The 14,681-nt window shown below is 43.3% G+C and overlaps 1 protein-coding gene across 13 annotated transcripts in view; it reads right to left on the bottom strand.

Annotated features, from left to right (window-relative positions):
- Positions 1-14,681, bottom strand: part of BABAM2 (BRISC and BRCA1 A complex member 2) — a 449,505-nt gene that overhangs the window by 40,657 nt on the left and 394,167 nt on the right. The gene's annotated exons all lie outside the window — the stretch shown is intronic.

The following is a 14,681-nucleotide window of genomic DNA, read 5'->3' as shown; positions in this document are numbered from 1 at the left end:
GTGGGGAGTTCCACTGGTCACAGTCCCAGGGCTAGTGGTGTTCTCCAGGCAACTGGCAGCCATGTGGCTTTGAGAGGGAGCTGAATATGCACCAGTAAACTTTGCTGCCTCTCTCTAAACCATGCTGGGGTTTAGATGGACAGATGTAGTTTTGCTTTCTCTTGTAAACAAGCTTAACTGTCCCCAAATGCTCATCCTTTCACCATAAGACGACTTCATTAGGGTTGTACCTAAATTCATAAGACTCTAGAAATGTGTCACTTCTCCAAAGGCCTCACGATGGAAAAATGACCCTGAAGAGCCAGAGGCAATGCTACATCATGTATGTGATACTCAGGACAGCTGTCGGATGCTCACTTAGAACATTTCAGGCATAGTCCTCACAAGTTTGATTATATGATCTTTCCAGAAAAAAAAAATTGAATTATGGCAAGATTAGGACAAGATAAATGAACAGCAAGTAATGATAACTCGCAGTTGATGCAAAGGAAGGAGAGAGAATAATAAATAAAAGCAGACTTGGGGAAAAAAAAAAAGCAGACTTAGGAAACAGAAAATAATCCCAGTCTGGGGCCATTCAGCATATAACAAAAAACCCAATCATCCCTTGAGCCATTACAAACTTTAAGTGATATTCACTCCCAATCTTGGTAACCTAGCAGACACTCTTGGACCCCAACCAACAGCCATTCTCCATCCTTTTTTGGGGGGATGGGGAGGGGCATAGGGAGAGAAAAGAGAAAATCTTAAGTAGGCTCCACATCCAGCTCAGAGCTCAATGTGGGGCTCAATCTCATGATGCTGAGATCATGACCTGAACCGAAATCCAGAGTTGGATGCTTAACCGGTCAAGTCACCCAGGCGCCTCTCCATCCTTCTTTTCTATGAACCCTCCTCCCATTTCAGAGTCCAAAAGTGCTAGGTATTCACTCTCTCAGGCTTCCATAAGACCAAGGCATGGAATTGTGACTCAGTCTTGCCAATGAGACCCAAGGGGAACTCGAGTAAGGGTCTTCTAAGAAATATTTTCCTCTCTGAGTAAAGACATGTATAAGGAGAAGCCCCCATTTCATTCTTGCCTAGATGTTGTCATGTGAGACCCTGAGGCTTGAGCTATGCACCCACCTTGTGACCATGAGGGGAAAGTCAGCCTGACATCACTGAGCTATTGAATTCATCAGCCCTGGAATGCCCAGTTCTGGATTCCTTGTTCGTGAGACCATCACAAGTCCTAACTACTTAGACTTCTCTTTTAATCAGGTCTTCTCAGACTTGCAGTCAGAGGCATCTAAATAAATGCTATTTCTTACAGCTTCTGTTCAAGAATGCAGGATAAGTGAATAACCAATTTCAGAAGTATTTCCACCAAGCCTGGTTGAAAACACTCAAGGCACATAGATAGGAAAGTTTGAGTTGTCAGGAAAATTCAGTTCTGTGGGACAGTTCAATCCTTGAAAATGCCAAACAAATGAGGGGTTAACCATAATTGCCCTTGGGAGTCACATCATCGGATATTTTCATCCTTATTCACAAGTCAGCCGTTATTTCATTTCTCCAAACCTTCCAAACAGTATGTTGCCGTGTTCTTGGGTCAGTAGGGAAGATACTCATGCCTTCACTTTGTGGTGGTTACGGTGGTGTTTCCATTTTCAGGAGTCTGTAGACTCTCCAGTTCCTCGAAGCCTCATTAGCAGAGAGTTTGAACACCATGTTGACTTGCTGTAAACTCCCCTCCAATGATGACTCTATCTGAGGTCAATTCTCTCTAAAAACAGTTTGCTCACAGCCCATTCTCAGGCTACTCCCACAGTGGTCCCACAACCACCCAGCAAAGTCTGCCATTTATTAACTGACCAACCCTTACTGACACCATCTTACTAACTGCACACTAACCCTTTGAGATGCATGGATTCTAAGCACTAGAAAGTGAAACATCACATATCCAAAGCACTTGCCTACAAGAAATATAAAAGTAAAGTCTTCCATTTCTGAAGTATCCCTACCCATGACCTTAAACATTAAATGGTGTCTCATTTTACCAACCCTGCCTTACATGTAAGTGACAGAGGAGACTAAATATTAGCCAGATTTTGTTGAACTAGCTTCAAATTTTCATGATCTTTTGTGAGATTTTTTTTAAAGATTTTATTTATTTATTCATAAGAGATACAGAGAAAGAGAGGCAGAGACATAGCAGAGAGAGAAGCAGGCTCCATGCAGGAAGCCCAATGTGGGACCTAATCCTGGGACTCCAGGATCACGTCCTGGGCCGAAGGCAGATGCTCAACTGCTGAGCCACCCAGGCGTCTCATCTTTTGTGAGATTTGATCATGGAGACAGGTTACCTGTGGGGTTTTGGTATTAGCAAAGTAAAGTCTGATTCTTGAATTTTACTGTAAATTCTAAACATCCTAATATGAAAGGAGACAGCATGGTGTGGTGGAAAAAAAAAGCACAGCCTTTGGAGTCAGACAGAAATGGGTTTAATTCCTAGCCCCATCTTTTATTAGTGGTGAGGCCACAGGCAAAATATTTCATCTCTCTGAATCCTGATGTTCTCATCTGTAAAATGAGGATAATTCTTTTCTCAGCATTACTGACAAGACCAGACAAAAGCAGAGCAGGTAATAAATAAATACGCATTCCCTTCCTCTTCTCCCTTCTTCTTAGTTTGTTCTGTTTTCAATCTGGCTTTATACACTGTTCCATATACATGAAATTTCTCACTATAGCATAAATGCTCATAGCATGTACATTTTAACTATTTTGATGGAACTTTCTAAGCTTTGTACATTATCTTCATGTTTTAGCATATATAGTACACTGGAAATAGCTTAGCCTTTTCTTGTTGACAGAAAACACATGAAAAAATAATTATACATGGTAGCCTCAAGTGTTAAGGAAGACTTAGCTTGCTCCTTCCCAGTGCCTCCTACCTAAGGGCCAGACCTCTTAAACTGTCCACTAGTAAGAGGTGATGTGCCCTTAGAACAGCATATTGAGGTCCCCGGGGCTTGCTAGGGGGTGACATGTTGTCTGCTCCCTAACAAACTTTCTCTACTTTGTTTCCTTTTCCCAGACAGCTCCTTTTTGCTTTACCATTTCTCTTCAAGGCCAACTCTCAATGTCATAGCTCTCTCTTCCCTCTTCTCTTTTCTTTGTCTACTCTATTGCACATGTGTCTCAGCTTCTGAAGAGTTGGGTGCAGCCGACTGTCCATCCCGAGACCAGAACATGCCATGGAAGCAGATGCTGCGGTGTGAGTCTAGGGTGCCTTCCTCCAGCACTGCTCAGGGACAGTATCCTCCTCTTCCTTTTGTATCTGTTTGTTTGTTTCCTTCCAGGTTTACAGTTGTCCCAGATAGCTGGAGTTACAGGAAATCTGGTCTCTGCTTATGTTTTGTTTAGCATTTGCTTTTGAGGTACTTTATAGATACAAATGAATCATTCCAACACCTAATGAGACATTCAAATAAAACTATAAGAAGAACCTCAAGATAAAAGGGATGCCACAGTACTAGCCAGTGAAGAGTGAGGCTCTCTCACCCTGCCCACATAGACGAGCCCAGACTAAATAGTATAGGCTTCTCCTCCCACGAGATCAGAGGTTCTCAGCTGGAAGTAAGCATCAACATCACCATGGAATCAACAGTACAGCTGCTTGGGCCCTACTTCAGACCTCTGATTTTTGAAAATGCACCTTAAATGATTCTGATGTGTCTCCTCGGGTAAGAATCATTCAGACTGTGAGCCCCTAAGGGTGAGGGTCAGGGATTAGTTATTTGAGTATTTCTAGAATTTGGAACAGAACATGACACAGGAAAGACTCCTAATAAAAGCTTGCTGGCCTGAAGGAATGGAACAAGTAAAGGAACTCCAAATTAAAACCTCAAGGCTGGGATCCCTTGGTGGCTCAGTGGTTTAGCGCCTGCCTTTGGCCGAGGGTGTGATCCTGGAGTCCTGGGATAGAGTCCCACATCGGGCTCCCTGCATGGAGCCTGCTTCTCCCTCTGCCTGTGTCTCTGCCTCTCTCTCTGTGTCCCTCATGAACGGATAAATAAATAAAATCTTTTAATAAATAAATAAATAAAACCTCAAGGCCATCTCATTTCATACCGATTAGATTGACAAAAAATTTAAAACCCAACAAGGCGCAAGTTGTTGTCAAGGTGGTGAGAATTCTCATTCACTGATGAGAATGCAGATTTTTACAACCTCTTGTACAATAAAAGTGAAGATGCACACTTCATAATTTGGGAATTCCACTCCTAAAATACTATACCATGTGCATAAGAAGACATCTAGAAGAAAGTTTGCTGTAGCATTGTTTGTGGCAACAAAAAGTGGAAACATCTTAAGTGTCCAGCTACATGAGACTGGATAAATACACTGTGGTATGTTCTTCACTGGAATGTCTTAGTAATATATATTCAATCTAGAAAAGCATTTCCTCAGGCCTGGCTCCTTGTTTAATCTCTCAACCGGCTCTTGCTTCTGTGACACAGTCTAGGTCCCACCTTCTATAGGAAGCCTTTCTTGCCTGCTCTGTGGCTCAGTGGTTTCTTCATCCTCTGTGGCCACATAATCCAGCCATGGCCGGATGGCTAACAATTCAATGTATTTGTTATTTTATGTCTTTCACATGTATAACACTGGGCTGGACACAGAGTAGTTGGTTGATATATAACTAGTGATTGACTGGCATAGATCATAAAAGTGAGGAAACGTTGATTGTACTAGACATGTAAAAAAAGGAAACATGTTTTTATGAGATGCAGAGAGAAATCAAGCAACAGAGAACACCATAAATAGCATTTAATACTGTTTTAACTTCTATCTTTAAAAGAACTTAGTCACAAAAAAAAAAAAAAAGAACAACTTAGTCACAATAAATAAACTCTTGGCCTGGAAGGATTAGAAAAGAAATCTGGCTAAATTAGGGAAGAATCTGATGAAAAGAATTGTTAAATAAATCAAAATATATTCAAATGCAAAGGCGTTGGCATTAAAAACTAGGCAAGGTCTTTTAAAGAGCCATAAGCTTGTAATTAAAAAAATTCATGGATAATGTACCGAATGTAGATGACTAGAAGGAAAAGGACACATTTACAATAGCTAAAGTAGAGGGACTGACCCTGGTCAGTTTAAAATCCAGTCTTGAAAAACTGGAACATCCTGCCAGGTACAAATTTACAAATATTGTGACTCCTCCAGACTAAAGAATGACTAACAGAGCCTTAGGAAGAAAAAAAGGTCTGAAACTAATCTTGTTTTATCAAAGGATCTAGTTATGAGCTTTATATTCTAGAGAAAACAGCAACGAGTATCCAATGTGATAAGCATTCCTGGAGCATTTCCTATGAGCCAGCTCTAGGAAAGCTACATGACCCAAGCTGGGCCTTCCTCTTGGCAGTGCCAGCATGCACCTGATTATCACTGACTTCGGGAAGGGAGAGAGTGACAAGGCTTATTGTACAGGTAGTAACCACCATGGGGTATGGGGTGTGTAAAAGCTTCCAGAATCCTTGGGGCGCCTGGGCTCAGCTGATTAAGCATCTCACTCTTGATTTTGGCTCAGGTCATGATCTCAGGGTGGTGAGAGAGCCCCAAGTTGGTCTCTGGCCTCAGGTGGAGCCTGCTTAAGATTCTCTCTCCCTCTCCCCCTTTCTAAATTTTTTTTTTTTAAACCCAGCTTCCAGGGGCACCTGAATGGCTTAGTGGTTGAATGTCTGCCTTCAGTTCAGGTCATAATCCCGGGGTCCTGGGATGGAGTCCTACAATAGTCTCCTGTTTCTCCCTCTGCCTATATCTCTGTCTCTCTCTCTCATGAATAAACAAATAAAATCTTTAAAAAAATAAAAAATAAAAACCCAGCTTCCAGAAGCCTAATTATTGAATGGGTAGAGACTTGAAAGACAAGTGGATTTTGACCAGGTACCACAGGAGGATTCTTGATGAAGCAGAGGGAGAAACAAAGACACAGAGAGAGAGAGAGGCAGAGACACAGGCATGAGGGGATGCCAAGCAGAGGGAACAGTATTGGGCAGCCAGAACAGAGAAGAGTGAGGGAATGCAGGGTAGTCAGGGAACAAAGGCCAGGAACACAGTAGCTGGTGCAGAGGGGCTCTTGATCAAGATGTCAAAGTGTGCACAGTTGTGAACACAAAGCAAAGGAGTGTGGATACTTTTCTATAAGCATTGTTAGCCTTGGACATTCCTAGAGGAAATGTCCCATCCCACCCACTCCAGAGGGCCAGGAGTTGTCCTATAATTTAAATACTCAAGCATAGTGTAAATCTTCCAGAATGGAGAGTAGAATGCACAAATCAAGGATCAGTATTATTTATTATTATAGGAGTGCAGTTGTGCACTCCTTAGAATAGGAACTGATTCCTCTTTGTAAAACATCTCTTAAAGCTTACCTGTGCGTCCCTTACAGTCATGGGAGGCTCTGAGGGAAAAGCATGATGATGATGGGCTGTTGGTCATTTATGGGAGTCCTCCATTTTCTCTCAAACAACTCTGACTTTCTGTGTGGACAATCCAAACAGTAGGGCCTGAGATCTGGGATTGGATTTAAGACTGGGATTGGATACAGTTTAAGTCAAATATCTGGCAGTGCTTGGAAACCATGCCCCTCAAGGGTGACTATGTGCTTCCTCATAAGATGGGATTAGAACCCCGGGTCCCCATGTCATTTTGATCTAAAGAAACCTCCACTAGCCTGTTTTTTTTTTTTTTTTCCACTAGCCTGTTTTTTATTTGTGCATTGCACCTCCTAAGCATTCTCCATTCCAGATTTATACTGTGCTGGGACATTAAAATTATAGGAAAATGTCTGACCCACTAGATGAGGTGGTATGGGATATTTGTCCTGGACATGTCCAAAGATAAGCCACTGCATTCTTTGGTTGCTTTGGGTTCAGTTCCATCTGGTGAGGTGGACAGGAAATAGCTTATCTAAGTGAAGTTGAATGTTCAGGTGAAGAAGGCACGTGCTCTGTATGTGGCTAACTGGGCTCCACTTAGTAGCTGTACAGCTTTGGCATACTAACTGGTCCCTCTGAGCTTCTCTCCTCATCCATCAACCAAGAAAAACTCTAACTTCTGGGTTGGAAATAAAGCATGTGGTACGGTATCTGGAGCCGAAAAGGAATCAAGAACAGGACGGCATACTGGAAATAATATGATCTTTGGAATTTGACAGATCTGGGCTTGATTCCTACTCTCCCAGTTACCACGTGGGTGACCTCAGGCAATTTACTAAACTCCTGAGTCTAGGTTTTCTAATCTTTAAAATGGGATAATACCTACCTTGCAAGGCTGTTGAGTGCTTTACATGATATAATGAATATATATAGAATACTTGGCACATAGAAAATACCCATAAATGAGACCTGTGATTACTCACTTTTCTCTTAGAAGCAATTAGAAAAAAAACAAAAAAACAACCAACCAAACCCGAGTCTATATAATTTCTTTTTCCAACCTGACTTCCAGCTGAGAAAACACCACCTCATAGATTAAAAGTAGCCAAATTCTTTCAGTTAAGCTTCCAACTTAGTTCTGACCATATTTCTATTTGAGGCAAATTCAAGAGTCCTTAGGAACTCTTCACTTTGAATTCTATAATCTTCTTCCTTTAAATAAAAAAACTTTGGAGTATCTAGGGTCAAATGGGGTTTTGTAGCAAAAATTGACCACGAACCAGAGACCAGCTGAAGACAGAGGCAGCCTGATGAAAACGTGGCCAGATGGTTTCCTTTTTTTGCTTGGATACTGCTTTACTCTCTTCATTCTCATAGGTGCTTCCTGTAAGTCAAACTTTTTCTTTTTTTGCTAAACTATTTATTCATATATGTGCTACTAAAGTGAGCACACCTAAACTATTTATTCATAAGTGGTTTTGCTCTTTGGGAAAAAAAGACCAGAAATATAATCAGTCTTCATATATTTAAATATTATTATTTAGTCTGTGAATTTCCATGTTTTTGTTTAGTGGTTACCACTTCGGAGCCAGCATCTTGGTCATTATTTCTTCTGTGAGAACGGGTGGGAGATGCAGTAGGGGAATGGGAACGAATTAATGTTCTTCCTTGATAGCAATTCTCATCAGAAACGTCATTTGAGATGAAGATATGATTGCTGCCTAAAATGATGTTTTTAAATGTTCCTCTTCTCCTATCTCACTAACTCAAAGAAAAGAGAAAAACTGTAAGCAGAGATGGTCATGTGGAGGCAAGCCCTTGACCCGAGTGAGCTGCTTGGCTTGTACATTCAAATGTAAAGGAATAAGATCATTTTCAAGGCAAGGCTCTAGATCCTGAGAGGAGCATATTCACATTCAATAACCGAGGGTTTATTCTTGGAAGCTCCAAAACTTTGCTCTTTCTTTTTACTGATTTTGATAAAAATCCTTCTAAAGTAACTTCACATTTACTTGTCTCATACCCCTCTCTAAATGGCTCAGAGTGAAAGTTATAAATATGAACTCTCAGAGTGGGCCATACGTTCACGACACCAGACATGAGCAAGCCAGCCCCTATACTAGTTGTCTAACATCTGCTGTCTGTGGATTCTTGGTTGCCTCCACCTAAACCTCCCAGCTGGGGCTCTCTGGTCTGTACACCTATATGCTAGGACCGTCTATGGGCAGCAAAGCTGCTGGAGATGTGGGAACTAGCATGCCAGCTTATTTGAAGGGATAATAGCCAGGCCTAGAGGGCTCCCTGGGAGTAAAATACATAGACTTTGTGGCCTCTCTTTAGCCAACTCCCTTCCTCTCGGCTGTGTTTTGACAGGTGTGCTCACAGGGGAGAGCTGAGCTGCAGATAGGTGAGATATTGACTTTAAATTCTCTATGTCCTGTCAAACAGAGGACACACTTGTTAAACAATAGTGCAGAAAGGGGCCTTGGGAATCATGTATGCATTGGTAACTGAGCGGCTTGCAGTGCGGAAGGGTGAACCACCTTAGCAGCCATCTCGAGGACCTCACATCTCGTGAGCTACAATGTGCCATGCCACTCATAACCTGGCACTTCTCCTGGCAGGAGCTGAGTGACTGCAGCTACCACAGCTACTTTTCTAGTCAGACTTTGGGTTCGTCGTTACGCCAACTCTGAAAAATCTCTTGCCACATGGGCAGAGATTAGGCATAGGCAGTTTGTTTTTGTGGTAGTTTTTAATGTTTGTGTTTCATTCTAATAAATATACATTTTTAAAAAATTTTATTTATTTATTCATGACAGAGAGAGGGAGAGAGAGAGAGAGAGAAGAGGCAGAGACACAGGCAGAAGGAGAAGAAGTAGGCTCCATGCAGGGAGCCTGATGTGGGACTCGATTCTGGGTCTCCAGGATCACAACCCAGACGGAAGGCAGCACCAAACCACTGGGCCACCGGGGCTGCCCTAAGTATACACTTTTTTAATGCTAAGAAACAGGAAGGAAGTCAACATGTATCAAATACCCACACTATGCTGGGTGCTTTCTGCCACATGATTTCTCTCTTGCCCCCTGTCACGAGGAAGCAAGCTTGTCCCTGGGGTGAGTAGAACTTACTCGCAGCCATGAAGAAGATGGGTTACTCTCAGCCTGCCTGGGTCTGAGGTCCATGTTCTCTCCACTGCAGGTGCTACCAAATTGTATTTACTGCTTGTTTTGGACATTCTGGAAGGAGGTTCTCCTCGGGCATTTTGGCTCATCTGCCATCTCAGCCAGGGGTTGCTATGGGCATTGATCAAGAAAACGTACAAGAATGGAGAAAGAGGACTGGCAATGTACAGTCACAATGGACCTCAAGAAGGAATAGGAGGCATTTGTCTTTCAGACCTTACAAATTATGCTCAAGGGTACAATGATCTCAGACTTTGAAGACTTTTTTATTTTTGATGTTTCAATTTCCTTGTTTTTTTCCTTTTGACTGGGAAAGTATTTTATGTTCATATCTATGGGGTTTTAGTGGCATTTGACTCTGTTACTCATTTCTGTTCTTCTCCCATGGTTTCCATAACAGTGTATTGATCTGCTACTTCCTTCCCTTTTAAAATGTTTACTGCCTTTTCTCCATCTGTTTAATGGCCCCTCATTCCCAAAGCTCAATTGAGGGACTTGTTAACCCAAAGGGTTGGCCTGTAGCTTTCCTCCTTTAGAAAGTCCCAGAAAGTCCCAACTATCGATACTCTCTGATGACTTCAAAATCTCCATATCCTTCGCTGACCACTCGCCCGCACTTCAGTCTGATAATTCCAGATGCCTGGTGAATGCCATGATATAAGTTTTATGGCTTAAATATGTTTTCACACACACTGTCTCCTGTGTACTTTTCAAGCTAGGCATATTACCCCATTTATAGGTCAGAACACGGACACTCAGAAACAGAGAGCAGTCTGTTTAGAATTACAGTTATAGAACAGAGCTGGACCTCAGATTCAGGTCTTTAGATTCTGACCCCAGTGGCTCCAGTGCCATTAGAGTGTTCTGTTACCGACTGGGGAAGAATCATACTGCATGTCTGAAATAAAAGCCACCGCTTGCTCCTCATTCACTCACATCCAGGTTGGGTCTAACGTGCTGCCAATATTCTGTCACCTGAGACTCTTCATCTCTGGAGAGGCTCACTGTTGACACCACGTCCTGCAGAGGACTGTCCACAAGGCACTGTCCTATCAGAAGGGGACTGCAGGGACCTGAGGGCCATGTCTACTTCCACCATAGATAGAAAGAAGTGGGGATGTAGATTTTAAAAACCAGCATCCTACTTTAAACAGCTGAATACACTTTGTATTAAGCCTTCCACGCCCACCATTTTAGGTCTGCTGCAAACACTAATCATTCACACCTGAAGTAGTTCAATATGTTTCCTCTGCCTCCAGGAATTGCTTTTCTATCTGTCTTACACACTGACGCCAGCTTAATTACCCTAATTGTACCCCCTGTTCTAGCCCATTTGAACTAACCAAGGTCTCCTAGGTAAAAATATAATTTTGAAAGCTAATCAGGGGGCAGTTCAGATGAGGTCTATCTAGCTTTTCCTTCTAAAGAAGGTGTGGTACAGGCCATCAGGCTCTGGTTAAAAGACTAAGACTTGAAAACAAAAGTTGAAGTTCATATACACAGAACACTTAAGGACAGAAGAAAAGAATCAGATGGGAATAGAAAAGAGAGGGGAGTTCCAAAGAGCTTTAATATAAATACCCTCAACTGGTCACACCTCAGGAGAGCCTGATATGGACTCAACAATTAACCTTCTCATTTAGCCTGCCTGCTGCCCTTACAATAAAATAGCTATTCTTACCTGCCCCATTTTATTCATGACCCCTTACCAATCCTCTGTGTGATGGAAAACTCTTTTGTTTCCATAAGCCAAATGGTTCACTTGAGGTATATCATTAATTGGTTTCATGGAAAAACAGGTTTGATTCTTTAAATGTTCAACTTACTAAGTCATCACTCAAACTTAGCTCAGGGAAAAGTTAAATAGAAATCTGCAAAGGAGTGCATGGGCAGGCACCGATATAGCTCCAGAGGAGAGGTGTGGGAAGCCCAAGTCTAGAGGAATGCTTTCATAGGTGGTGCCATATCTCATGTCTGTGCATGCAATGCACATACGTGCCCGCGCACACACACACACACCGTATCTACATTTATACGTGTGGGTATATGTGTATGTCTCTGGTTTAAGTGGAAGGGCAGTTTCTGACTTGTACAAAAAGAGGAGAGAGCGCTGCTTGTCTGAACCTCAAAGATGGTGACTATGAACATTCCTGACCATGGGACTGCTCCTGGCCACTTCAAGTTTTAGCATTAGTATGACCTATGGCATTTTAATGATTTAAAAATCAGTTATGACTTGGTATGAGAATAGGACCAAATGCATGATTGCGAGGCAAACAAGAAAAGAGTATGTGAGTTTGTACCTTGATTTATCAAGACTTTGAATTGCCCTGACTGACCCCTGAGCCAAGCAAAGGGGATTTCGAGATGAAGGAAAAATGAACTCTGCCTTAGAAAGTTCATCATTGGGAAAGGTCAGTAAGCCAAATGTTCATGGTACCGTGTGAGAAGTCCAAAGTAGGAGGCTGCTGCATTACACAGTCTGGGGTTTGGATGAAGAGAGACTGATTTTGTCTTCTTTGTGTCTCATAATGTGCCATTTTTCCTTAGCAGATAATAAGAAGTAAATGGTGAGCTCAATGGCTTTGCTTTGCTGATGTGCATCCTTGCTGAACTGTCCTGAGGTTTCTGGCTAAGCCACAGGTCCAGGGACAACTCGGTTTGGTCTCCCAGGTGACCCGTTCACATGGCCGTGGCAGAGAAGCGGAGTGCAAACCAAGCTCCAAGGGGCCGCTTGGGTAGGACGGTTAGTGGATGAGTGTTTTACTCTTGTCTGTGTTTTGCTCATGAGGGGCCAAACTCTATGGCCAAGAAATACTATGTTTAGACAGGCTGTACTGGTCCCTGGGACTGCAAGAACTGGGACGGAGCGACAGGCCCCCAAGGCTAATCTGAGGAGTGAGTGGTTTTTACACCAGAGCTCATACTAAGGGAGGAATGCTGTAGGGCTGTGCTTCCTAGATTCGCTGCGGTGAATTAATTTCATTTTAATTTCCCATCTGTCATTGATAAAATAAAACTGAGTAACTGAATAAACAATTATGTGTTTGGTTGTGGCAGCAATGTCAAATTGCTATACAGGTTTGCAAATGTCTGTCTCCTCTCAGTTTCTGTGTCTCTTTAATCAGGTCCGAAGCAACAGTCTGCAGCCCATACTCGGAGCCTCCGGAGCAGGTCTCCTGGCACATTCCTGGCTACCCGCTTACCGGGCTAACTGTGGCCCCCCGAGGGTCTGTCTGAACAGTGCCAAGTTGTCTACCACACCTCTCCGTGCGGCTGGGGCTAGCCCTGTGCAGACCCTGACTTACCTCTTTTCTCCTCTACCTCCTCCCAGGGAGGCTCATCATCTGTCAAAAAAAAAATTGTCCTCCTGACATACCCTAATGCCCTCTGTCCCCTCTTAGGACAAATGCCCAGTCTGTAACCACATCCTGGTTACCTCTGCTTCTGCTCCAGGAGTCACCTTCTCACTTCCTCTCAGAGTGTTCCTGCCACCTCTTATCTCAGGTGAAATCTGGCTATCATGGCCACCCCCTGAGGAGAAGCTACTTGTTTGCCCAGATCTGCCTACACATTCAAGCCTCTCCTCTGAGAAAAGCGTCCCCATCGGAAGCTCCTACCATTTGGGTACCTCACCTCTGTCCATTGTTCTAGCTATTGTCTACTCAGGCTCCTGGTTACATACTAACTAGACACTGACACCTGCTTCAAGCCTGCTCCCCATTCTGATCTCTGTAATCATCCAGTGCAGCTTCATCATGTTCGAGGGCAACCCACCCAGCACCCATGTCCCTGGAGCCACACCCCGAACCTTCTCATCTATTTGTGCTCCAGTCCCAAAATAGTAACTTCTGAAATCCTTGTCTCTGACCCAAAAGTTCATTGATTCAGAGAGAGCTGTGCCTCTGCTTATATTCCAGGCACTGTTAGGTGCTAGTAATATGGAAATGTAATACGGAAACACCCCTTGGTTTGCTGTACTGGCTCTGATGACTATGCCAAAACTTCCTGTCTCCTCAAAAACCCTAATCTCGCTCCTGACATCTTCACTTGGGAGATAGTCCTGCTTTCAACTCCTTAGAGAAAATGGACATTCAAGGAGAACTATCTCCATTTCTGGCCCTACCTGCCTCCCCATACCTCTTATTTAACAAGGTCTGCATCCTTTCCTCCAGTCTCAGAGGAGGTGAGCTCCTTCTTCTGCAAAGCTTATTCCTCAACTGTGTCTCAGGCTCCATACTCTTAAGCTACCTCTAGGATTTTGCTCTTTCAACTCTCTTCTCTAAATTTCAACCTCCTCCACTAGTTCCTTCTCATCATGCTGAAGAATCCCTTATCTCCTAAATATCCCCTTGACCACCACCCCTGCCAGCTACTTCCCATTCACTTTTCTCCATTTTTCCAAATTCTGCAAGAGGTCTGGCTCAACTGCTTCGGTGTCCATTAATCCCCTAACCCACTGACACCAGGTGTCCGCCTATGTGGAGGCACATGTGTCCTTTACTACTCTAACATCGTCCTTTACTACTCTAACATTGTGCACTAGGATGTCAATTACCAACGCAAATGCTTTTTATCCTCGGCTCACTGCAGCCCGGCCCTCCCAGTACCCCTCTCACTGGGTTCTCACCCTCCCCTGCTGCTTATCATTACTGACACTGGCCAGGCCAAAAGGCCTACACACCTGCATCCACCAGGATGGCTCTTCCAAACTCCAGCCTCACATTTTTGGCTACTTACTGAGTATCTCCACCTGCTTATCCCATAAGCACCTCAAATGCAATATATTCAAACTCATTGTCTTTCTCCCCACATTCTGGTCCTGTTAAGTTTCTGCTCACCATTCAGCTAGCTTAGCCAGGAATTATGTGGGATTCTGCAATCCCTCTCTCCTTAAGTCTGCTGATGCTATCTCTGAAGTAGTTCTAGGACCTGACCTTTCTTCTTCCTCCTACTTTCCACTGTCTCAGTACCTCCCATTACCTTGTCTGGACTAGTTATCCCAAAGGGTTTTCCTACCCCAGGCTCTCTCCCACTTGAATTCCTCCTCCCCTCTGCTAGCAGACC

Source organism: Canis lupus, chromosome 17 (assembly GCF_003254725.2).
Source record: "Canis lupus dingo isolate Sandy chromosome 17, ASM325472v2, whole genome shotgun sequence".
NCBI classification, from domain to species: domain Eukaryota; kingdom Metazoa; phylum Chordata; class Mammalia; order Carnivora; family Canidae; genus Canis; species Canis lupus.
This window is presented reverse-complemented; position numbering and strand designations above follow the sequence as displayed.